The 23,769-nt window shown below is 42.5% G+C and overlaps 1 protein-coding gene across 1 annotated transcript in view; it reads right to left on the bottom strand.

Annotated features, from left to right (window-relative positions):
* ANKFN1 (ankyrin repeat and fibronectin type III domain containing 1) overlaps positions 1-22,886 on the bottom strand; it is a 177,886-nt gene extending 155,000 nt beyond the window's left edge. The window contains exon 1 of the mRNA XM_030534472.1: positions 22,815-22,886. The gene's annotated coding sequence lies outside the window, so the exon portion shown is untranslated. The remainder of the gene's footprint in view (positions 1-22,814) is intronic.
* Between the last annotated feature and the right edge of the window lie 883 nt (positions 22,887-23,769).

Raw genomic sequence — 23,769 nt, 5'->3', positions numbered from 1 at the left:
ATGCTCAAGGTGACCCAAACCCTCTAAGCTACCAAAAGCTGGGAGGGACAGACAGGGATGGAACACGCATCTGCCCCTTTCTATATACTATCCCTGAAGCTCTGGAATGAGACAGGGAAGTGGGCAAGATGGACCATTGGTCTGACCCACTGTGGCAGTTATTGTGTTCTTAAAAGAAGCATTATGGAGACAAAGCAATTTTGATGGCATAAGTTAGACCAATACAAAACCCCTTGGACCACCTCACATTCCTCTTACATCCCAAATCCCATCAGAATCATTGGGAGTTTTGCGTGCACAAAGACAGTAGGATCTATCCTGAATATTTATTATTTACATGGCACCATTGTGCCTGGCGTTTTAGAATGTGCCTTGTTCTGGGTGAAAAGCCAAGCTAAACTAGCCAAATAAAACTACTAACTAGTATTACTCAAAGATGTAGGAGAAAATGGGGTCAACATCCTTAATATCAAATGCTCCCAATAATTCCTTAAGTGTTTTAAGCCCACATTATGCTGACAATATAAATATTTGGTGCATTCTGATGGCCTGCAAAGCAAAGGTTTGCTATAGAAACTCGCAGTACCTTTTATGTCACTATTTATATGTGATGCATTAAGTACATAATTACATCATGATGCACTACGTGCATAATTGCACCAGGGAATCTGATCATGCAAAAGTACAAACTGTAACCATTTCTAAAAAAAAAAAAAGTACTGAAAAACAATAGTGGGTGATTCAAACCAATGGAGTCTAGCATTTCATTCCACTGTCTGTGGTTTCCCACATAGGATTTTACAACTGAGTTGAACAATGACCAAGTCTTAGCTTGATTATCCCTGCTTTTATTCTTCCATCTGTGAAGTTTTTCCTGCTAAGTGATCTAAATTATGAATTACTTCAGAAGTGAAATGTCACTAGAACTTTCATAAGCAATAGTTAATTTAAATTGTGCTTCTGCCTGTAGATCAGGGGTAGGCAACCTATGGCACACGTGCCGAAGGCGGCAGACGAGCTGATTGTCAGTGGCACTCACGCTGCCTGGGTCCTGGCCACCAGTCCGGGGGGCTCTACATTTTAATTTAATTTTAAATGAAGCTTCTTAAACATTTTAGAATCTTTATTTACTATGCATACAACAATAGTTTAGTTATATATTATAGACTTATAGAAAGAGACCTTCTAAAACCGTTAAAATGTATTACTGGCACAGGAAACCTTAAATTAGAGTGAATAAATGAAGACTCGGCACACCACTTCTGAAAGGTTACCGACCCCTGTGTAGATTGTCCATGAACAAATTGTGATTTTATTGAAATTTGTTTATTTGAAATTATTCACCAAATAGTTATTGATCCATAGCTCATTCAAAAACAGTTCATGGCAGTTACTGATATTCAGAATTGAAGATGTCTGTTTATTGAACATATGGGTCACACAGTATTCTTTTTTTCCCATTCTGATTAGTTTTTTGACCTTTAGAATGAGGCTTCATGATTTTACAGTTGCACATTTTCCTAAACACATCCCTGAGGCACTCTCCCAGACTATCAGTATAGGTATTTGTGGTTTCCATCATTTTAGCATTGCCATGCCAATAACCTTCTCCTCCAGGACTTAGGACTATGCCTCTTACCTTTGATATCATATTGATGTTTGACCTTCTCTCTGGTCCAACAGCTTCTGAGGTTGGATGGTCCCTATGGGATCTTTCATGAGGACCCAGGAGGTAGCCTTTTGACTCCTCTTCCCTCTGGTGGGTCATAGCCACTCCATGAGCCCTGTGAGCAGTAGTAACCAGGGAAATCAGCACCCCTAAAATCAGCAGATGGAGGTGTAGTGAGGCTGCATGCTGTCCTGGTTATTAAATGATATGTTCACCTTCTGAACAGTCCCCTGCCTGGCTCTGCCTGCCATTGCCTGAGATGCTGGGAAAATGGAATACATTGGATGCAATGACCCATGTCAGAGCACAGAGAAATACATGCAAAAGCATGTATACACAGAACCATGCACGGACACACAGAAATATACAGCTCTAAATATGCACCTATAAAGGCAAGGACGTGAGTCCAGATCTTCCAGGTCTGGGGTTGTAGTTTGGTTCCAGTTCGAACAGACACATACACGAGACTAGGCGATGCTTTTAGAGCTGGATTGTGTTACTCAAAATTGGGCCAGCTACTAAGCTTAGAGAGGACTAGTGATCCATCAGAGTTTGGCAGAAAGCAGCACGTTTATTATACTGATAACTAAGCTCAAAAGAAGAGGGGGAGTCCATACTCACACTCACATACTCACGCTCCCAGGAAAAGCACGGCACTGGAGATGTCAGGATCCCTGAAGGTAAGTGTCCCACAACACAGAGATGGACGGTGTGATGAAGGTAAGTCTTCCCAAGGCACGATGGAATGCAACGCAGCAAACCTCTGGCCAGGTGGTCTGGGTGAAGGGCCTTCACAGGAGGTACAGTGCACTCCTGAGCACATGGCCCCTTCCCCTTTTAAGGACCTGCTCCTCATGGCCTGTGACTAGACATAACTTGGCTGCGTCTGGTTGGTCACACTCCACCTCAGACAGTGTCCCTGCAATGTCTATGAATTGGGTGTGTGAGGGCCGCATAATTAGAGTCCCAGACCCCTTGTCTACCTGGGAGCTCTTCTGATCTTCCAGCTGTTCAACCAGCCCATTCATCCCACAAGCATTCCAGGAGGGAGGGGTGGGGAAAAGCCACTTCAAAGGTATTAAAAGAGGGAGAGGAGACAGAGAGGTGGGGGTGTAACAGACCTTTTGAGCATACAGGTTATACAGAGCATTCAGATCACTGCTGCTCCTACAACACATTGTGCCAGTCCAGGAATAGCTCCAGATGGCATTGTGAGTCAGACAGTGCTCGGAGGCACAATTCCTCCCTGCTCCCTTCTTGCTCTGGGAGGAAAGTTACTGAAGCCCTTGAAAGAGTGTAACTCTTTATCCCTCTTGCACTTGGGCAGCTTCTTTGAGCCAGAGCCAAAGCTTCTCCCACTTACGGTTACCAGATGTCCAGATTTTATAGGGACAGTCCTGATTTTGGTCTTTTTTGTATATAGGCTCCTATTACCCCCCACTCCCTGCCCTGATTTTTCACAGATTTGCTGTCTGGTTACCCTACTCCCACTCCCTGTTCACATGGGGCAGAATATGGAGAACTGGAGCTGTTCTCCACACTAGACCCAGACCCATGCTCTTGGCAGGTCTTACACAGCTACACAGGGAGATTTTACTCCCTTGCTCAAAAATATAATACAAGACCTCAGTTTAGACCAGGGATGGGCAAACGTTTTGGCCTGAGGGCCACATCTGGGTATGGAAATTGTATGGCAGGCTATGAATGGTCATGAAACTGGGGTTTGGGATGAGGGAGGGGGTGAGGGCTTCGGCTGGGGCTGCAGGCTATTGAGTAAGGCTAGGGATGAGGGGTTGTGGGTGCAGAAGGGTGGTTCAGACAGGGCCCAGGGAGTTCGGAGGGTGGGAGAGGAATCAGGGCTGGGGCAGAGGGTTGGGCACGGGAGGGGATCAGACTCCGGGAGGTACTTACCTCAAGCAGCTCCCAGAAACAGCGGCATGTCCCCACTCCGGCTCCTACGCGGAGGCGAGGCCAGGTGGCTCTGTGCGCTGCCCTGTCCGCAGGCGCTGCCCCGTCCGCAGGTGCCACCCCTGCAGCTCCCATTTGCTGCAGTTCCCAGCCAATGGGAGCTGCGAGGGTGTCTCTTGGGGTCAAGGCAGCGTGCTGAGCCGCCTGGCTGCCCCTACACATAAGAGCCAGAGGTGGGATGAGCCACTGCTTCCAGGAGCTGTGCAGAGTGGGGAAAGACCCTGACCCCGCTCCCCATCTGGAGCGCTGGAGTGGGGCAAGCTCCAGACCTCTCTTCCCAGCAGGAGCTCAAGGGTCGGATTAAAACATCTGGAAGGCCAGATGTAGCCCCCGGGCCCTAGTTTGCCAACCTCTGATCTAGACTATGGAAATTAATGCATATATTTTAATTCTTTTAAAGAAAATCAGGAAAATTTTAAACATAAAAATATTAATACAAAGAAAATACACCTGAGAAAGAGACAGTCATCTAATTCATACCCATTAAGCCAGGCGCTAAACTTTAACTCCAGTGATTATGTCTAAAATGTTTAAATGGATTTAAGCTCAGCAGATGTATTTTCCTAATAATAAGCCATTAATTCCTGCAGTTTCAAACTGTCTGAAGCTAGGTGTGTAAACTGTGACTGCATCAATCAGTACTGTGTGTCTGGCTATTTCAGGCATTCCCCATTGGTGTAAAGAAAGACCAGCTTGTCCACCAAGCACAACTACAGCTGAGATGCCCGTTGATTGATAACTAAATGTGCCGTACTGAAAATATATTCAGATAGAGGAGGAGTAGTTGGCACAGCAAAGATGGAATGGGGGGTGGGGAGAAGGAAAGATTAAATTAGCCACAACAGGAAATTCCTTCTCATAAGTCTTCCAACTAGATGACAAGATAGATTTCATTCCTGTAGGTAACAGTGCTTCTGTATTTCCTCTTCAACAATGTCTATAACCATACCACTTCTTTACACGGCTATTCTGCACATGAAGGTGAACTTGCAAAATTCTCCTGTTCCACAAAGTGCATCTCTATTGCACGTTTTGTGCTATATCACATGTGGCGTGTCCGTTGAGGTCAATGGAAGCTGTATGCAAAGCAGGAGCACAAGTTATGATGATAATTTGCAATGTTGACTGGAGAACTGTATCCACAGTTAATTGCTTTCTTCTCTCTCAGTTGAATGGAATGAGAAGTGTTGAGAGTTTCTTGAATCCAGAGTGATCTAACTAATGATTTACGATGGTGTCTATTACCATAGGGGTAATGTTTTGCTGTGGGAAATTGGCACACCTACACTGATTTCAGTGCCCATAGTAGCTAAACTGACAAACCCTGCTTTCAAGATAGCTTTAGCTGGGAAATGAGTATTTTCTTTTGTATTTCTGACATTTTCAATATTATAAATACTAGCAAATGAATTAGAATAGAGTTGACAGTTTGCTGAAGCTTCCAAATATTTGGATTTTTAGACATAGGCCTATTCAAATTTATCAGAGCTTTGACAATATGGAGACCAAGCTAGAAACTTCATGAGTAGAGGTATTCTTTGTAGATATCCAGTATTTACTGAATTTGCCTGAACCGTAAAAATTGCTAGAAAAGCTAGTTTCATGATATTTCTGCTTTCAGTCTTGGCCTAAGCCCAGGAAGGGCAGAAGCATTAATAATAATTCCTAAATATTGCCCAAATCTCAAAAAAAGTTCAGGTTCAGCTGAGGTCAAGTTAGTTCAGTCTGAGTTTTGCACCAATATTTTGGATGGTTCTTTTGTTAACACAGCTGTTTCTCCCATCACTGACTCCAACCCATCGAAGAATTCTTTGGAATGCTTGAAGTCTGCAGCTATAAAAGCTCCATATCTCACCGGGGTGAGGCGAGGATACATCCATTAATATTTGTGAGGCTTTCGGACACTACAGAGATGGAAGCCATGGAGATTCGTAGACAGAAGCAAGAATTCTGGAAAGCTTTCTGCTTTTTTTAAAGCTTCAATACTCTTCGTTGATTACATTATAAGGAAAACATAGATATGGGAAAAAAATGCAACTATCAAGCCGTGTGCCCATCAATCCCCTAAGACCTTTGCTTGTCTATTACACTCTTTTCTCCCACCTTTCCATGTTCCCTTTCTCTGCCACTAGTCTTTTTAGATTGTAAACTCTTCAGGGCTGAGATTGAGTTCCTAGGTGTCTGTACATCATCTACAAGAACTGGGCTCAGATCCTAGCAGAGTAGATGGGCATTACCATAGTAATTAGTAACACCATGTTAGAATTCCTTACACTAGTAATCTTTTGAAACATTTCAATCAGAAGCATCATTATGGACATTCTGTTTTCTTGTCTATGCCTCCAATCCAGCACAACATTTAAGCACGTGCTTAACTTGATTTCAATGGGATTACTCATATGCTTGAAGTTAAGCATGAGTTTAAGTGGATTGGGGCCTAAAGCAATTCTTTCAGGATCTGATCCAATTAACATTGAAATGGATGGGAAGACTCCTGTTGGCTCCAATGGGTTTGGAATCAGCCCCTTAAAGAAATTCTCTCTTTTTGCATTTCAGATGCCTGATAATCCTTCAAATGGGGGAGTAAAATAACCAACCAACCAAAAAAATAATAGTGAGGCAAGTAACCTTTAGCATTTACATGATGGCTTTTGACAACCACCAGGCTGTCAAAATAAACCAGTCTATTCTTTCCTAATCCAAAAGGCCAGTGGCTGAACATCTTGTAAGAACAGTTGGTGGATTATTACTCTGATTATAATTTATTTTATGGCACTGACTAGTGACCTAGCTGGGATCAGAGTCTATGCACTGTGCAAATGCATAGAGACAGGGACTGACTTTCACTAAGAGCTGGATACATACTTTACATCTGTGTCTGAAGGGACCTCGAGAGGTCATCTAGTCCAGTGTCCCGAAGAGGTAGTTTGTGTGTGTGATGCAGCTGGTATTTAACGTCTGGCATGCTGCAGGTTGCTCGTGGAAGAAATGCAAAAAAGTTACTGATTGCAAATATTCATTGGGTTACATCACTACAAGTTATTGGTTATTAAGGCTTTGATCCAGCAAACCAGTACTTCTTAATGTTAAGCAGTTGCGAATGTATGTAGAGGGCGAGATCTCTTTCCAGTCCCTTGGAGTTTTGGAAGAGCTGGGGCACTTCCCCAATTTCAGATTGGCGATGGAACCGATGCAGATTGATCATAAAAAATGAGGAACTTGGACTCAGTTCAGCAAGATACTTAAGCACATGTCTACCTTTGACCATGTTAGTTGTGTATTTAAAAGTTAAGTAAGGTATTTAAGATCATGCCTATTTGGGACCTGGATTGGGAAAACCTGTTACATAAAATACTTGGGATCCTAATTGAGATTGGATTTGGGGAAACTGGTGGATTTTCAGCGCAGTTTTGCAAAGGGAACACTTTGGCAATGCCACAGTATTTGAGCACTGAAAAGGAAAAAGGACAATAGGGATGTTTCTTTTCAGTAGAGGGCATTTCCACATGACTGCCCAGGTTTCACCCATATCCTGGCTCTGTGGTTTTCTCATTTTTCTTTTGAATTGCCTAACAGTAGCTTCCCTAATCACTTGTAAAAAAAGTGATGTGGCAGAGCTTTATGTTTTCTGAGAAACCAGCCTCCGAGAGTGATTTCTAAATTAAGAAACTCCCCCCCCCTGTAATTTCCATATTAAACCAGAAAAAGACACCATATGTCCTCCCGTCCCCGACCCTCAACCCACATTGTTCCTGGAAAACAAGCCACACAATTCATTTACATACCAAAGAAGAAACCTTCTCTGGAGAAAATAAGAAATGAAAGCGGATTGACGTTTATATCATTGTGAGCTGTTGTGTGACACGGTGCAGGGGTACTACCCCGTGTCTGGTGAACAAGGGGTAAATGCCAGCTCAGCTCTCCCTACTCCTCCATAAGTTCTTAGCTGACTAGGGGGAGGAGAAGAGGGGAATAGAGAGAGATGAGAATGCTTTCGCAAAGGTTGAACTCTACATTCAGGGCCTGAAGATTTTATTCTTTATTTGCATTATGGTAACACCTAGGAACCCTCATCATGGACCAGGCTCCTGTTGTGTTAGGAGCTACACCAAAGTGAAACAAAAAGATGGGCCCTGCCCCAATCTAAACCCCAGCTGAGGAGCTCTCTTGATTCCTTGCTTTAAATGTTTGTTTCTTCAGTATTGAAAAGACTTCCCGACTGCAACGATGGTTGTTTGTTCTACTCTCTCTTTCAACGAGGGTCAGATCTTCAGATGGTGTAAACTGGCATAGCTCCATTGACTTCACTGCAACTGAACCAGCTGAGGATGTGGTTCATAATGCTCTATTACAGGGTAATATGGTGAGTTAACAATGATGGACAAGTCCCTTCCCAGAATCAGAATAAATGAGGCAGCAAGCCAGTCTTTTCTAAAAGGGATAGAAAGCCTGCCTAATTTTTTTTTCCCTATTGGTCAGGAAGCTTGAAAGGGATTCTTTCAGGTCCCTGCTAACTAGAACTTCCCCAAGGAGTTCTCAAACAGCATCAGAGAATGACTATGGCCTAATTATTGATAGGCAAAGGTATGCTAGTATTAACAAGGTTCTGAATGCAAAAGTTGTACTAACACAAGCTCTCCTGCTGCACGGACAATTCACTCCTGCCTAACTGTCAACATTACTGATGGCGTGTCATTCATCAGAACCAACACTGTGCATTTTATTGTATAGCCAAAATGCATAATACAAATACATACACATTTTATACACATAGAAACATGCACCCACAGAGCCAGTATGACACAGACATGCGAACACATGCACATTGTTTGGACCGTTGAGGATACAAACAATCTGATTAATTTAGCTCAAAGGCGCAGATTTGCTGCAATGTTGCTGTATGTAACAGCTGAAAATGCACCAACCATGAAATAATTCCACATAACTCTGCGTGTGTTGGTGGGGAACTGCTGCATGGGGGAACACAGGGTGCACGTGTTTTGCAGCAATAAGCAATAATGCCCACAGCATCAGAAATGTCCTGCAAAATGAAGACCAAGTGGGGTTAACTTCACTGAGCAGGTCATTAATCTGCAGGAAATGACAGATATACCTCAATGTAAATGCTCAAGTCCCACTGAAAGTCAATAGGAGTTGGCCACCTAACTTTCTGCCCCTCTGAGAATCCCAGTCTAAACAATATTTGATGCCAATAACATTTCAAATATACAACAGCCAAAGTGAAAGAAACTATTTCAGCCATAGTGAGATGTGCCACCAAACCCAGACAACGGTCAGCTGTTTAAACAGTCAACTTAAAGACACAGGTAGGTTCCACCTATGCTAAGGTTTTAACGATGCATGTTGTTGTCATCAGGTTATTTCATTTCAGCACATCCTTCCAGCAGGGAACGTGAAGCCATTACCTACTATCAGATGGACTAAGAGAAAAGTCAGTAAAAACAGCAAAACACTTGATAGAACAATAGACACAAATTGGGGCAGTTCCATCTGGTATCACTGATGGTCACAGGGACCACAAGATACAAGCATGGAGCGGGTGACATTCATTCTGTCTGTGGGCTTATGTCCATCCATGTTTGGCCATGTCTTCCCTGGGATTGCATAGCTACCCTGCTTGGATGGATATTGGTTCACTTCCAGTCTCATGGCATTACTTGTGCTTTCACTTTTGCATTTGGGAATTGCAGGACCAGACTGGCAGGTTCCTCTCGTGAGCTGGGTTCTTGGCCACAGCGTCACACACAGGGCTCATGAATGGGTGGCTAAACACCAACAGGGAACACAGTGCTGTGAACGATTTTGGACCTGGGCACACTGTTACGGATCAGGACTCAGTTGCAAGATTTGCTGCTGGGGGACACCAGTGAAACAAAAGGCTAGTGGTGGGGCTGCCCTAAGGAGGAGTTAGAGACCCATCCGTGGGGTGGTGCAGCTGGGTCTCCCACTCCTAAAGTGGCCAGGACAATGTGGGAATGAGTCAACGACTTTTCCTTGGAAAGAGGTATCAACCCACTCTCTGTGCAGAAGGGGGATGGAATCACAGGGATGCCTGTGTTCTCATGATGAGACAGAGTTTCTCTGTACAGTAGCCTTCCTGGAACTATAAGTCATGACTATGGTATTGGCCCATCAGCATTTTGGGATTAAGTGACCTGATTAGGTCTTGGATAACTAGGTTGGTCGGGATTTAGGCATCAAAAAGGGGAAGGCTGTGGGCTGACACTAGCTGCCCTCTTTTCACTGTTCAGTACTTTCAGGCCAGGTTACCTTTGGCAGGCATGGGGAGGTAACCCTCTGTTGTTTGTTTTAATAAAGTTGTGGCCAGTTGGTCACATCTTCTTTAGCCCCTACCATGCACAACTATTACTCTTGATGTATTAAAAAATTGCTCAATTGCTCTGTTCTGTGGCCTGCATGAAACAGATTAACAGTCTCGGGTGGGATTTTGACTTCAATGGGAACAGAGTTAGGAAAATGCCGAGTGCTTATGACAGTCTCACCCTTCAGTTCTTGATGGGCTGGCATCAATATCACCATTGCAAATGGCTCTAATTGATTCCCTCTGGTAGCCCCAGTCTGCAGTCATTACTTCCCCACCGAGAATTCAGACATCTACGTCGTTTGCTGATTCCAGGCAGTTTTCTGTCACAAAAAAATCCACCAACTAATTTGGCAATCTCATCAAGGAGAAATGAATGGTGCAGGAGACTAAATTCTCCCCTAATCCTTACAGTAAATTTCACCTTCCAAGTCAGGATTAAGGCTTATTTCTAGAATTGGTCAAAAACGGTGAGCATTTTTCACAAATTGGTGACGTTTCAATTTTCTATTCATTGCAGGGGGATTAGCTCTGTTTCTGCCTATTCCATACTTCAGTTTCATTTTAGTAAACTTTATATAAACATTTCAAACAGCATATAAGTGACAAGGAGTTTAAATCTCCTGACTTTTCATTTAGACTTAAGCTCCTAAGGGCTTATGTTAGTTTTGAAAATGGGATTTAGGAGCCTGAGTCACCTGGGTAGTCTTGAAAGTTTTACCCTAAGTGGCTTTTGAAAATGGGACTCCAAAAACTTGCTGTTCCTCTGTGTTGATTATATATAGCTGAGTTAAACACCTTAAGAGAGAGGAGAGAATTTCTACAGAATGGCATAGTACAGCCCCATTTATAAAATCCAAATGAATCAGTCCTGAATGATGAATGTGATGCCAATGAAAGCCAAAAGGAATTGATGATTGGCCTCCCAATGCAGAAAGACAAATGCCATCCAAAAAAGTGAATAAGCTTTCTGTAAACACTCACAGCCATGAAAAAAGCTTGAAAATATTCTGTAGCAAAAGCTGCAGGAGCATTGGCAACTGATACTCTGCCAAATTTAATGCATGGGAGTCTGAAACAAATACTGTTATTTTACTGTATTATGAATTTGCTGTAGTAATTTCATTCTCGGGGGAGAGGGGCCACTTGTTACAATAGACCAAGATGAAATAGCAATTTATATTCTTTGCCCTGAGTGTATTTCTATCTGCATCAAAGTGTGTGTTTGGAGCTTCCCCGATTGTTACCCAAATGACTGCAAAACAAGACTAGGCAGTTCTATCCAGGCTACAGAAATACTACATGTATCACTTTGGTTTGCTGCTGCTGTGCACTAATATTGCACGTTTACCTCCAGCTTTAGAACATTGCAAGCGGCATCTAATTAGAAATAGAAAGTGAAGTACTTGAGAAAGTTCCTAATTCAGAAAAGCATTTAAGCACACGTTTAACCTTAAGTATGTGCTTAAGTGCCCTCCCCGAATAGGGTTGCTTTCTTGAACTGCAGCTAAAGTGCCAATGTGGATATTAGTAATGCATCATCTCATACGGCAGGTGCATTGCACTGATCATATTTGATACTCAAAGCCCATGGTGAGTTCCTTTGCTCACATAAAATCCGCACTGCCTGCAATATGTGTTGTAGGTAACACAAGTATTAGCACTTGCATCAAAATGTAGCTGCATCCATGTGCAGAGGACTGGCCAGTCGGAAGGGTGGCCAGAAGTGTGGCCAGTTCAGACGTTGGGAGGGGGTGGGAGCAAATTCTGGTTCCCGCTTATCTCCTGCCACTTCCTGGTCCCTGCTCACCCACAACCCATGCCTTTTCTTCCCCGCTCGTCTTGGGTCTCTGTCAGCTGGGGAATGTCCCCTCTCTCTGACCCAAACAAAGCAGAAGCCAGAGCCACCAGGAGTCAAGTTCTGGACAGACTCCCCTATGTTCCACTGCACAGAAATAGATTCCTCCTCAGGGGTTCTGGAACAATTTGTATAGTGGGGGTGCTGAGAGCCACTGAACCAAATTGTAAACCCTGTATACGATGGAAACCACTTCAAGCCAAGAGGGGCAGATGCAGCACCCTGAGCTCTAGCACCTATGCTCCCCATGTGCCGGCTTGCAACACCGTTTGGTTATGAAAACAAGACAAACTCCTTAGACCACTCACTGCCCTTTGCACACTGTATGCTCCAAGGGTTCATTGCCTGGTGTTTTTATGTTAGAAGCCACAGTCAATGACTGTGGAACTTTCAGTCGCTATCAGAGTACTTCTGATTTAAAGATTTCATAGTCTTTAGTTAATGACTGTAATTCTCCGTAGAGGATTATCTACAAATTCCTCAGTTTATCCATATTTGTTCATCATCTTCCAAAACAACTTCAAACTATGCATTGAACATTTTACTATCCTCAAGAAATTTCCCAAGTAATACTGAGGAAAGAGGCCTTTCTGCACCTAATGGTGTACCAAATCCTGCACCACCAGAGTTCCAAAGGGATGGAATACTGGCACAGGTAACAGGCTTAAAATACACCCAGCTAGACCTCGACATTCATGAAGCTAAGTCTTTCAGTGTGAATGCAAGAGAATGAGCTCGAGCAACCAGCTAATCATTCACAAAGTGGATCACATTATTTAAAAGGCAAATACACTTATTACTGTTGGACTTGCAGTGAACCAAGCATACACCCCTCTCGGACACACACGGTGCTTTATATTTCATAACAGTGCTTGATAAAAAATGTTGCCCTCAAAAACTGGGTTCTACTAACGTGTTCATCCTCCAAATGAAGAATAGTGTCTTAAATAATGAACTATGCTATTGCACATTTATTTTTATTTTATTTTGTAACAAATGGCCTACAAATTGAAATTGGAAGTGTTGCAGCAAGCAGTCACATAGGGAGAATTAATCCTAAAAAAGTTATCCTGTAATGTGGAAACTGACAGAAAACAAGTGAGAAGTTGACCAGGGCAAAGCCTGAAGTAGAATCCCAGAAGAACACAAGATTCCCTATGGATATTTGTTTCAAGGTTATAAATTCTATACCACTGCCTGGGCAGTTCAGGTGGTTTCATGGTCACAAATACACATCCGGTTGTTATCTTTCACCAAGGTGTGCATTTATTCTTTTCTTACATAGTAACACAGTGTAATGGAGGCTTTCAGCAAGGATGGGCTTCCCTCAGCCCAGGTTTACTCTCTGAGTCTTCTTCTGAGCTACCCCTGTATGATGTTCTTCAATCTTCTTCCCTCCATCCTTGGTCATAGGGGTCAGGAGCGGCGCCAGGGTTTTTGGCGCCCTAGGCAGGGATCCTTCTGCACTCCCGGTCATCGGCGGCAATTCTGCAGCGGGGGGGGGGTCCTTCCGCACTCCCGGTCTTTGGGGCACTTCAGGGGCAGGTCCTGGAGTGAGTGAAGAACCCACCGCAGAATTGCCACCAAAGACCCGGAGCACGGAAGGACCCCCCGCCGAAGAATTGCCTCCAAGAGCGGCAAAATGCCACCCCCCGCAAATGCTGGTGCCCTAGGCAACCGCCTAGGTCGCCTAAATGGAAGCACCGGCCCTGATAGGGGTATGGAGCTCTTTCAATGGAAAGTCCACCTCCAGATATTTCTCGGTTAATTTAGCATCATATCTAATCATTCTGTGGGTGCCTCTGAACCCAGACTCTTATAGTCTCAGGGTTGGGGCCTCAATGTCCTGTCTATCCAGTAGCAACCACTGAGTTGCCCAGTCTGACAATTTCTGTACAAAGGCCCTGGGACATATCCCACCATTCCAGCTGGCTGACCTGAATGTTTGGCAGTATTTCTCAGCTGGCAGGCCAACTCTGTCCAAAATAGCAGCCTTCAGTGTATCATAGTCTTTGGCCTGGCATTTCCTCAGAGCTGTATAAGCTGCCTGAGCCTTGTCGATCAGATAAGAAGCTAGTCAAAGTGCCCAGGCACCCTAGCCCTGGCTGGTGCTAGTAGCCACCAGCTCAAAGGTTAGTAAAAAGGCATCAGGGTCATCCCCTGGGGCCATTTTACCTAGTCCCAGGCCTATCATTTGATTTCCAGCCCCCTCACTGGAATTCACCAGTCTCTGTGGGAGCTGTTGCTGTACTGGGCCTGCTCCTTCATGAACTCTTGCAACATTCACTGCTGTTTCACCTGCCAGCTCAGAAGCGCTTGCCTCTCCACCTGCTGCATCCCCTTTTGTTGTTTCATTAGCCAGCCCAGCATCTTGCCCAGATCGCCTTCCTTCACACAGGTTCCCCTTCAGTCTCCTCTTAGCTTGAGAGAGTTAATGCTCCTGGAAAAAGCCCCCATGTGTTGCAGGGCACCTCTGTTGAACTACCAGGGCACTACCTGCTGAACTGCACTGTCTGGCCAGTTCAGGAGGAATCAGAGTCACAAACACACATCGCATTGTTATCTTTCACCAAGGTGTGCATTTATTCTTTTGTTGCATAGTAACACAGCGTAATGCAAGCTTAATGCAAGGGTTTGGCTTCCCTGCAGCCCTCACACTCATCCTCTGAGCTGCCCCTTGCTTCTTGTTCCTTCCACTTACATTCTCCCAATTACCTCATTAGCCCAGTGATTACTACCCAGGTGCTCACAATCCCCCAGCAGAAAGTGCATAATTGGCTCCAGCTGGGCCTGCAGCCTTCTTTAGGCTGTAGCAATGGCAGTGATCTGGGTGCTGCTGATAGTGCATGTCTTTCTAAAACAAAACCCACTTTCTTGAGCAATACACAGCCACTGGAAATGGGCTTATACAGGTATCTGTAACACATGTGTTACATTTCACTGCTTAGAAAAATACACAGGTTGGTGATTGGCAATTTGTTCTATCAAAGACAAGTTAATAACTTTGGTTGAAAAAAATAGTAAATGCTTAAGGTAAAGCATTACAACTGATGTGACACATTTCTGAAGCTTTTGAAATGATCACCACTTTGTTCAATTAAAAACCTCTAAGGTGATTATTACAGACTTTTATTATTATGTATTTGTATTACAGTAGCATCTAGAGACCTTAATTGAGACTGAGGCCTTATTGTGAAAGGCACTGTGAAATCACATGTTAAGAGACAATCCATGGCCCAAATTGCTCACAATCTAAGTAAATAAGACAAATAGAAATAGGAAGGTGAAGTGACTTCAGCCAAGGTTACACAGCAGTTTAGTGGCTCTGGTAGGATTTGAATTCAGGTCTCCTGGCTTCCAGAGCAGTACCTGACCACTCTGCTTTCCTGGATGCCCAGATTATTGTCCGCTCTGAGATAAGTAAAGTAAGCATTACTGCCCCCATTTTATAGACAGGCGTTTGAGGAGAATGAACTAGTTAATATTTTTAAAGTACTTTGAAGATGAAAATTGTTATGTGAGCCTGACCCAAAGCTCGCTGAAAGGATTAGAAAGACTCCCATTGACTTTAGTGAGCTTCAGCTAGCGAGAAAGGGCCCAGTTAACATAAAATAAATAATTTTTCATTCATCAGCACCTGAAAATCCTATCAACCCTAGATCCTAACCCTGCAAAGGGAACTGTGTGAGTAGGCCCAATGTGGAATCCCACTGAAGTAAACAGGGCTCTGGGCAGGAAGGATCGGGGCTACTGGGATTCGTATTCTATTACTAACATAGGCAAATCAACCATCGTCCTGAAAGCAGCATCCTTCGTTAGCTAAATAATAATTTAAGCCACAAAGGCCTGTTTCGATAAATACTTACGCACAGAAGTAACTGAATTCCATGGGACTACACAGGTGAGTAAGTGTTTGCTGGATCAGGACTGGAGCATACCATGTATTGAGCATTTGCTGCTTTCATAAGTAAGTAATACTTCCATTGCCAGAAATTAAATAGGAGATGTAAAACTTCACTTAGTTTTCAGCAGCAAATACTAAGCTGAGCTCAAGTCTTTAGGGAAAAATAGCATGTAATAATGATCACACTTCTTCTGTACATACAGGTTCCTAGTACCCAGTTTGTGCTTTACCATCATTAGCCTTTCTCCTCACTACCAGTTCCCGCAGAGGAGTTCCTTTTTTGATTCATTTTGAAAGTTTACCATCAATCAACCTCTTAAAGAGCTTACCAGAAACTTGGATAGAGGCTCATAATAAAACAGCGGAGACAGAAAACTAACTGATTTCTATAAATAATGTTCAGCTGTAAAGATATGAAAGGTGGTTAGGACCACATGCATTTAATCTTCCTTTTAGCCATCTGTGTCTGCAAAGGCACATTATACACTGTGACAAAGTAATCCCACCAGTTTGCACTGCAAATATAGTGGGACATTAATATCATACTTTTCTCTCCTTTAGAGTCTCTAATTACCCCCCAAATTTATATGCTGCAATTTTTTAACTTTATTTCCATTACCATCTCTACTATGACAGCATGTAGAAAATGACCCTGTTTTTTTCCCCCCTTTCCTGGAGGATGAATGTAAGTTTAATCTAAATTCTAAGTCTGAACTCATTCTAACCATGCTGTAACGACTGACAACGTTCAATGTAAACACATACCACCTTCAAAATAATACTACTGTATGTCTTGGAAGAAAATGATTAATGCAACAGAAAGCATTAAGCCGGCGTAAATTCCACCACAATCCCATTTTGCTGCCTTTAAACAGACAATATACAGGAATTGTTACTGCTTGGCCTCATAAATTATGTTATCCATGTGAAATGACATTATTTTTTATGCAACGCTATAAGGGGCAAACACTTAACTGGTATAAATTGTCGTAGGCCAACTGATCAATAGCAGTGGACCTATGACATTGCACACTGGCTAAGGATCTACCCCTAAATGTAAAAAGCACGTAGCCAAAAGATAGGCTTTCTGCCCTAAATATAAATGAATGAGGAGGATTGCTTTATGCTCATTTGACAAAGACAATGGAGGAAGAAACATACTTAATTTAGGGATCTTAAAATGCTGGGGAATACTGTCAGCTACAGTCATATCTGTCTTAAGTGATGCCAGAAGGAGCCAGCAGAAATCAGTCTAGCAGAGACGATCTAACTAAAGGTCAAACAAAATCATTCTGGACATTGAGGAACCTTTAAAATGGTCCATAGTATGGCAGGAGGCTGGACTTGGCATTTAATGCAGGTTTCACTGTATATTACATCTAAATAAAAAGCAAAGGGATTACAGAGAAAGTCTTGTGCAGAGGATGTCACATTTAAAATTATGAATATTAGGCCATTATATATGCAATGATTTATACAGGCAATGTCAGCCTATTTAGTCCTAACAAACTTTTTCAGCCAATCACTGGGTTTAACATCTAATGCAAAAACAAAATAAAATGCTACGTTGAGTTTTTTTTGTTTAAGGATAACTTTCTGGCTGTCTACTAAATAAAAGCTGAATGATTACCTTCACTTGTGAGCCAGAAAAAAGTGTCAGACCAGACAGAATTCAAAAAAATGGTCGGTTCTTTTCCAGACCTTTTTTGCAATGGCTGTACATAGATTTTTCCATATATAAAATACCTAGTGATTTAGAAAATATAAAAGAAGCACAAATGGCTAAATTGATTTAAATAAGGCAATTCTAGCTCAGCACTGACTTCTGAATACATACAACACACAGTATTATAATTGGCTTTGAAATATGGTCATAATTCTAAATATTTTTACAGAAACCCTCTCAAACTACCATCCAATCATGTGGCTTTTACACAGAGTCAAGTATTTCACAATGCCTTTAACTTTATTGTTCAAAAACACACTGAGCTCCATAAGTCAACTTTCATGAACTATTATTTTAACCATTACAATGTCTGGTTTCGATTTGAAATCCCTATCCATTTTAAAATCCAGTCAGAATAGTTGAGGCCTGGATTCGGATACAAAGAACATTTTAGTGTCAAGCTAAATAAAGTTAACCCTTCCTCCTCCTCCCTCCCCCTCAAAAAAAGAATTCAGGACTCCTTGAGAATGCATTCAGCCATTGTGTATTCCCATATTGTCCAACAAGGTGCTAAAGAATCTGACCATTTATGAACAAAGATTTATGAAGATCTAACTAACTGGTTATCATAACTGCCCACATGAAAAGAATATTTGCGAGGGACCTGTTACCATATGATTTATACTAGGGATGGGTCTGAACAAGATCTGCAGTAACCTTGTACTTCGAGGAAGTTTAGATCCAGGTACAACTTTTCAGCTTTGGTCCATTTCTGTTTTAAACCCAAAGATTATGTGTCTGAGCATTGTCAGTATGTGAATGAAAAAAGTGATACGAGCCTTGAAAAGTTTTAGAACAATGGTGTTTAGGATATTTGATCAACCCTAGAAAGCTCTGTCCTTAGCTTTCTCTCTAGGTGAGCTCATCAACTCACCTGCTGCCTTTGTTGATGACTTACAAATCTACCTCTCCACTTTGAACAGCCTCTTCCCATCCAATGCTGTGTCTCTGCCTGTCCCTGTGACATCTTCTCCTGGATGTCTTAATTTCAATGTCAACTTAGCCCAGCTGAAGCTGGGCTCCTGGTTTTTTCTCCAGAACTCTCCCCGTTCTCTGTCACTGTTGACCATGACTGGGTAGAAGGGTATAGCTGATATTTCCTTTAAAAAATTATATATATGAATCTGACTCGCCTTTATACTAAAGCTGCAGGAAATCAGTGGCAGAATCAGGGATAGAATCCAGACCTCGTGTTTCTAGCCAATACTGTAACCACAAGATCATCCTCCCTCTCTAGTCACTGCTGATCCTCCTATGTTGGCTAGAAAGCCAGGAAAATTCATAAGGTATAGCCAAGCTTGAGCCTTCCAAATAAGGTGTGGAGGAAACACAATCAAGGAATTTAATTTGCCTTGTGATCCCCTGGCACTAGAATCATGTGATCCCACAGGGCGGGGATTGAGGATGTCTCTGATTCGTTGGGTACTAGAGGTATGTGCAGGTGGTGATGGACCCCTCTTAAGATGGCTAAAGGTTAATATTTTAGCTCTATAGAAATGCATCACTAGGTCTAGAGATGGTGACAAAGAGAAGATGAGACTGTGAAGTGATAAAACATACATACTTTCCCTTGAGAATGCTTCCTCTGATTTTGCTTTCTGTTCCCCCAGGCATCGATCTGGAGTCTAAAGTAAGAGTCCCTGGGTTCAGTCAGTGACAATTCATAGCAGCTACCCTACAGCAAACACACATACACCTTTAATGACAAGAGAGCTGAGAAAAATATATAGGCAATGCTTCTCTTTTCATGGGACGGCACTGTAATGGAGAGGAGTAGGAAAAGGCAACGTCCACAAAATGGAACTGATGCAGAAGAAAAATCATCATGTTATTGAAAATGGGGCGGGGGGCAAAGGAAGTTTGACAAAGAATATGACTGAAGAATTAATAGAAATAGAAATGTCCATCTCATCATCTATAAAAGAATAAATCAGTTGCACCATTCAGGAGAGGACTAGTCCATTAAAAGCCCCAAGCTAGCATTCACATAGAGATAAGAAATATAAACCTGCCAGCATACAGGACATTTGTTGCTTTTGGAAAGGAGTTTGTATTAAAAATGCCAAATCTTAGTAAAAAATTGTACTTAGCACCAAAAAAACCCAAAACAAACAAAAAGACCGTTTATCTGCCCAAAGTTTGAAATAGTGACAGAAAAGGGAATGGGAGACAAATTATCTTCCCTATGCTCTTGTCAGCTTTATTTTAGAAATGTTATATATGGCCCAGAAAGTCTATAAGGAAGAGGTCAACCAGATTTTCTCTCCCCTCTCCCTACACTTATAATAACCTCAGAGACAGGGATTGCTCTTCCAAGCTTCTGTTGAATCCTTTAAGGTTTGCAGCCACTTCCTCCTGCAATGCCCACAAGGAGTTAGCATAAATAATTAGCATTATATTTTTATCATGCTAGGTCATCTGGGTTGCCCAGTGTACCTGGCCCTCTCTATGTCCACTGAATTTAAGATCTTTGGAGTATGGGACACTTTCAATGGGACACAGAGTATGTCTCTTGTATGTATGAACAAAGGAAGTTGGGATTTTCAGAAGGGTCTAAGGGACCTAGGTGACCAACTACCACAGACTTTCAATGGGATTTGTGCACTTCAGTCTCTTAAGGCACCTTTGAAAACCCCAGCATAAGAGCTTAGATTGTGATGGGTTGCATGGGAGCCACTCACAATAGCAGCCCCTATGCTCCCGAGCTGTCCAGAAAGGACTATGATGAAAATTGGGCAGGAAGGCATAAGGTCTTGGCCTGCTCCTACCCTGCATTTGCCTGCAGTGCCTAATGGATCAAGCAGATTGCCCACCCACAGTGCACCTTGGACAGTATGACTCCAGACCACCTCCTCTTCTAGGCTAGGGTGACCAGACAGCAAGTGTGAAAAAGTGGGACAGGGGGTGGGGGGTAATAGGAGCCTATATAAGAAAAAGACCCAAAATTGGGTCTGTCCCTAAAAATCGGGACATCTGCTCACCCTACTCTAGGCTGTGATATAAAAGCCAGGATCTAGGTCACAATAAATGGCGAATAGCTACACTTTTTGGCTACAGGTATTCTGGAAGAGCTGTACCTTCTAATTTTTAGACAAGAAATCAACCTGGATAGAAAATGATTTCACACACATAAATCCTGCCTTTCTTCAGCAGTGACAATCCCATGATGTACAAGTGATAAACTCAAGAAAATGATGTGATTATCTTTCCTGCTAGAGCATGAAAGTTTCTCAGACTCCTTGACATTCTGCCACCTAACAAAGCTTCTCTTAACTGTTCTTGTTGGTCAGTTATAATTTATTTCTCTTGGTCTTTGCAACGAACACAAAACAACCCCCCCTAACCCTTCTCTTCAAATCAGCCTCAGATAATGTATGGGCAGCTCAAGAAGTGTGGTATAAGTGAAGCACCTAGAATTCGAGATAGGTGCTGGTACATCATCGTTTAATAAGGACAGAATATATTTCACCATTTTGGTGCTGTAATGTGTTGCCACATAGAGCTCCTACACTTGAGAACAACTTCAAGACTACTCCTTCCTGAACCAGTGGATATAGGTGGCAAGAGGGAAGCATTACTGATATGATCTGGATTCTGGTAATGATGCAAGCCAGGTAGTGTCAGCAGTCTTTGGGCAGTGATCCCATCAAATCTCACAGGTCCAGCAAGAATGAGCTGTGTGAATGCTTGGAGCAATCTCCAAGGAGCACCTATTTGCTGTGGGTAGCAGTGAGTTATCAATTCCCCTTTGAGTCAATAATGACACAGTGCCTTCCAAGTACCTGCGAGGGGATACTGTTCTGATAGAAGTGTCTTTCAGAGGAGATAGAAAAGTCAATGCTTTGACATTTATAGCCATTAAAGATCCCACCATGGCACTTTGTATAACAACAGGACAGTAATATTGGTGTCCTGGAAGTACCCCAAAGCAGCCAACCCTCTTGTGTTAGGCTCCGCACAAACATCTAGTAAATGATATTTCCACAGGATGTTCCCCCAGACTCACAAGTAATAATCAAAGCAACAATAATGTACATCATTGACATGATCTGCAGGCAGCATATGCCTGTAACTGCATCTAATTTGCAAGTGCAGTTACCATGATTGCCTGCAATAATTGGCTATATTAGTAAGTGCACTCATTATGACGGTCCATGCAGAATGCTACCCAATTGCAGATTGGAACCATCAGAAAGACGATGCAAAAATGACCAACTTATACTATTACTCTGCAATGGTTTATTTCCACACACACAAAAGTCTTATATGACCAAAAACTTAAATTATATTTAGAAAGCACGATGCTGTGTTCTGAAGAAGGATGCTGCAATGGTTTGGGCCCTAGCCTAGGATTTAAGAGACCTGGATTGAATTTCCTGCTCTGCCACAGATTTCCTATGTGACTGGGCAAGCCAATGAGAGGCTGTGTGTAAAATGGGGATAATATTCCCCTCCTTTCACATTAAAGCCTGGGAAGTGCTTTGAGATCCACTGATGAAACCCCCCTATGTGAGAACCTGTGGAATGTACATATTGACTTGCTCAAATAAAATTGGGATTGCAAACATTTTGATAATAAATAAAACTGCAGTGAGAGCATAAAAATGACATACTTTAATGGCTTGGCACGTAATAAGATTAAAACCACTGTTGTTATACATTCAATTTCACCACAATACAACATGATTTTCACTTAACCAGATCCATGGCTCATTTCAGGTAAAGTGCACACACACATATATACATACATATGTATATGTGTATATATATGTGTGTGTACACACACACACATACACACACACACACTATAATATATATTATACACTTGCTAAGATTCATAAGTACTGTACTGGAGGGAAAAATATGTAGCTAAACCTGCAGGAAAAATAAATGGTGTTGAAGCTATAATGAAAATTAGGAACTGCTTGACAAAACTATACTTGCTCTTGAAGCTAATACTAAGGTGTGTAAAATCTCAGAGATAATGGTACATTAATATAGGACTCTACATATTCAATCCTCACAATGCCTTGTGTTCTTATAGCTCCATTTTGCAGATGAGGAAACTGAGGTACAAAGCGGTGAAGTGGCTTGCCCAAGGTCACATAGCAAGCCAGCAGCAGCAGAGCCAGAATTAGAACCCAGGTCTTCTAACTCCTACTCAAAGCAGTAAACCCACTGATCTAGAGATATGAGCATGTTAATAAAAGATGCAAATATCACATCACTGTGTCTATTACAAAAACACATACTATTAGAAAGCATTGAGCAGTTCAGTCTCTTAGCCTGTTAAACTTCCTCCCCACCAACACATCATTAACTTGGGATGCTTGCCAGTTCACTTACCCATGATTATCATATTTTCTGTCTGATGCATGAGGAATAATTGCTTTTTGAATGCCGGTTCTGTAGAGCCAGAAGAGTTGTTTGCCGCTAGCCCAGTTGTTGGAGTCTCCACCTGAGATGCTGTGCAAAATGCTAACTTGAAAGAAAACATGAGTAGGGGGGGAAGAGAGCTCTCTGAGAACCTCCACATGGTTCCTGTTGCTAGGGGAACCACTCCCTTTGTCTGCATAGGTTAAGAATGGCTGCCTCATTTGGAGCCGGGCTCTTGAGTAGTGCAAACAGCATAGCAGTGTCAGGGGGGGAAAGGATTAGAAGCTTCAAATGTTTTATAAACCCCTTCTCCCCACACACAAAAAGAGTGATTTGGAATTTTAAAAAGAAAAGTAACCATTAACAGATGGGGGGGAGGGTGACACTGAAGATATTGCAGGGTCTCTTTCATGGCATCTGATGGGATGGAACTCAGGTGCACTACATTAGACTCAGATATAGTACTCACTGGTGGATCCAGACTAAACAGGGTGCAGATCCAATCCACCCAAAGCCAAGGGCTCAGCGGTATGACACAGTTAAGGCATGCCAGTTTCATAGCCAACAGCACACCAGGGAGTGAAGTGGCTATCTGGGCCCCAAGGGAGTAAAGTACATCTGACCACCTTTAACTACCCTCACCTTGTGGATTAGCTATCCATTTTGCAGCTGGATAAATTGGAGATGGCCTTTCAGGGCAAGATTGAGCAAGACTCAAACCCACAACCTTCAGAGTCTAGTTGAGCACTTTAATCGCTTCAGGACTGCACCGTATATTCACCCAAACGGTCCACAATAAATAAAAGGGATCTATCACAACAAACAAAAGCCTCTCCACTCTTTCAAAAATGCTCATAATAGGTGGGATTTTCAAAGGTGCCATGTAGAGTGAGGAATTTCAAAACCAATTGAAATCCAATGGGAT

Source organism: Gopherus evgoodei, chromosome 15, assembly GCF_007399415.2.
Source record: "Gopherus evgoodei ecotype Sinaloan lineage chromosome 15, rGopEvg1_v1.p, whole genome shotgun sequence".
Taxonomy (NCBI): domain Eukaryota; kingdom Metazoa; phylum Chordata; order Testudines; family Testudinidae; genus Gopherus; species Gopherus evgoodei.
This window is presented reverse-complemented; position numbering and strand designations above follow the sequence as displayed.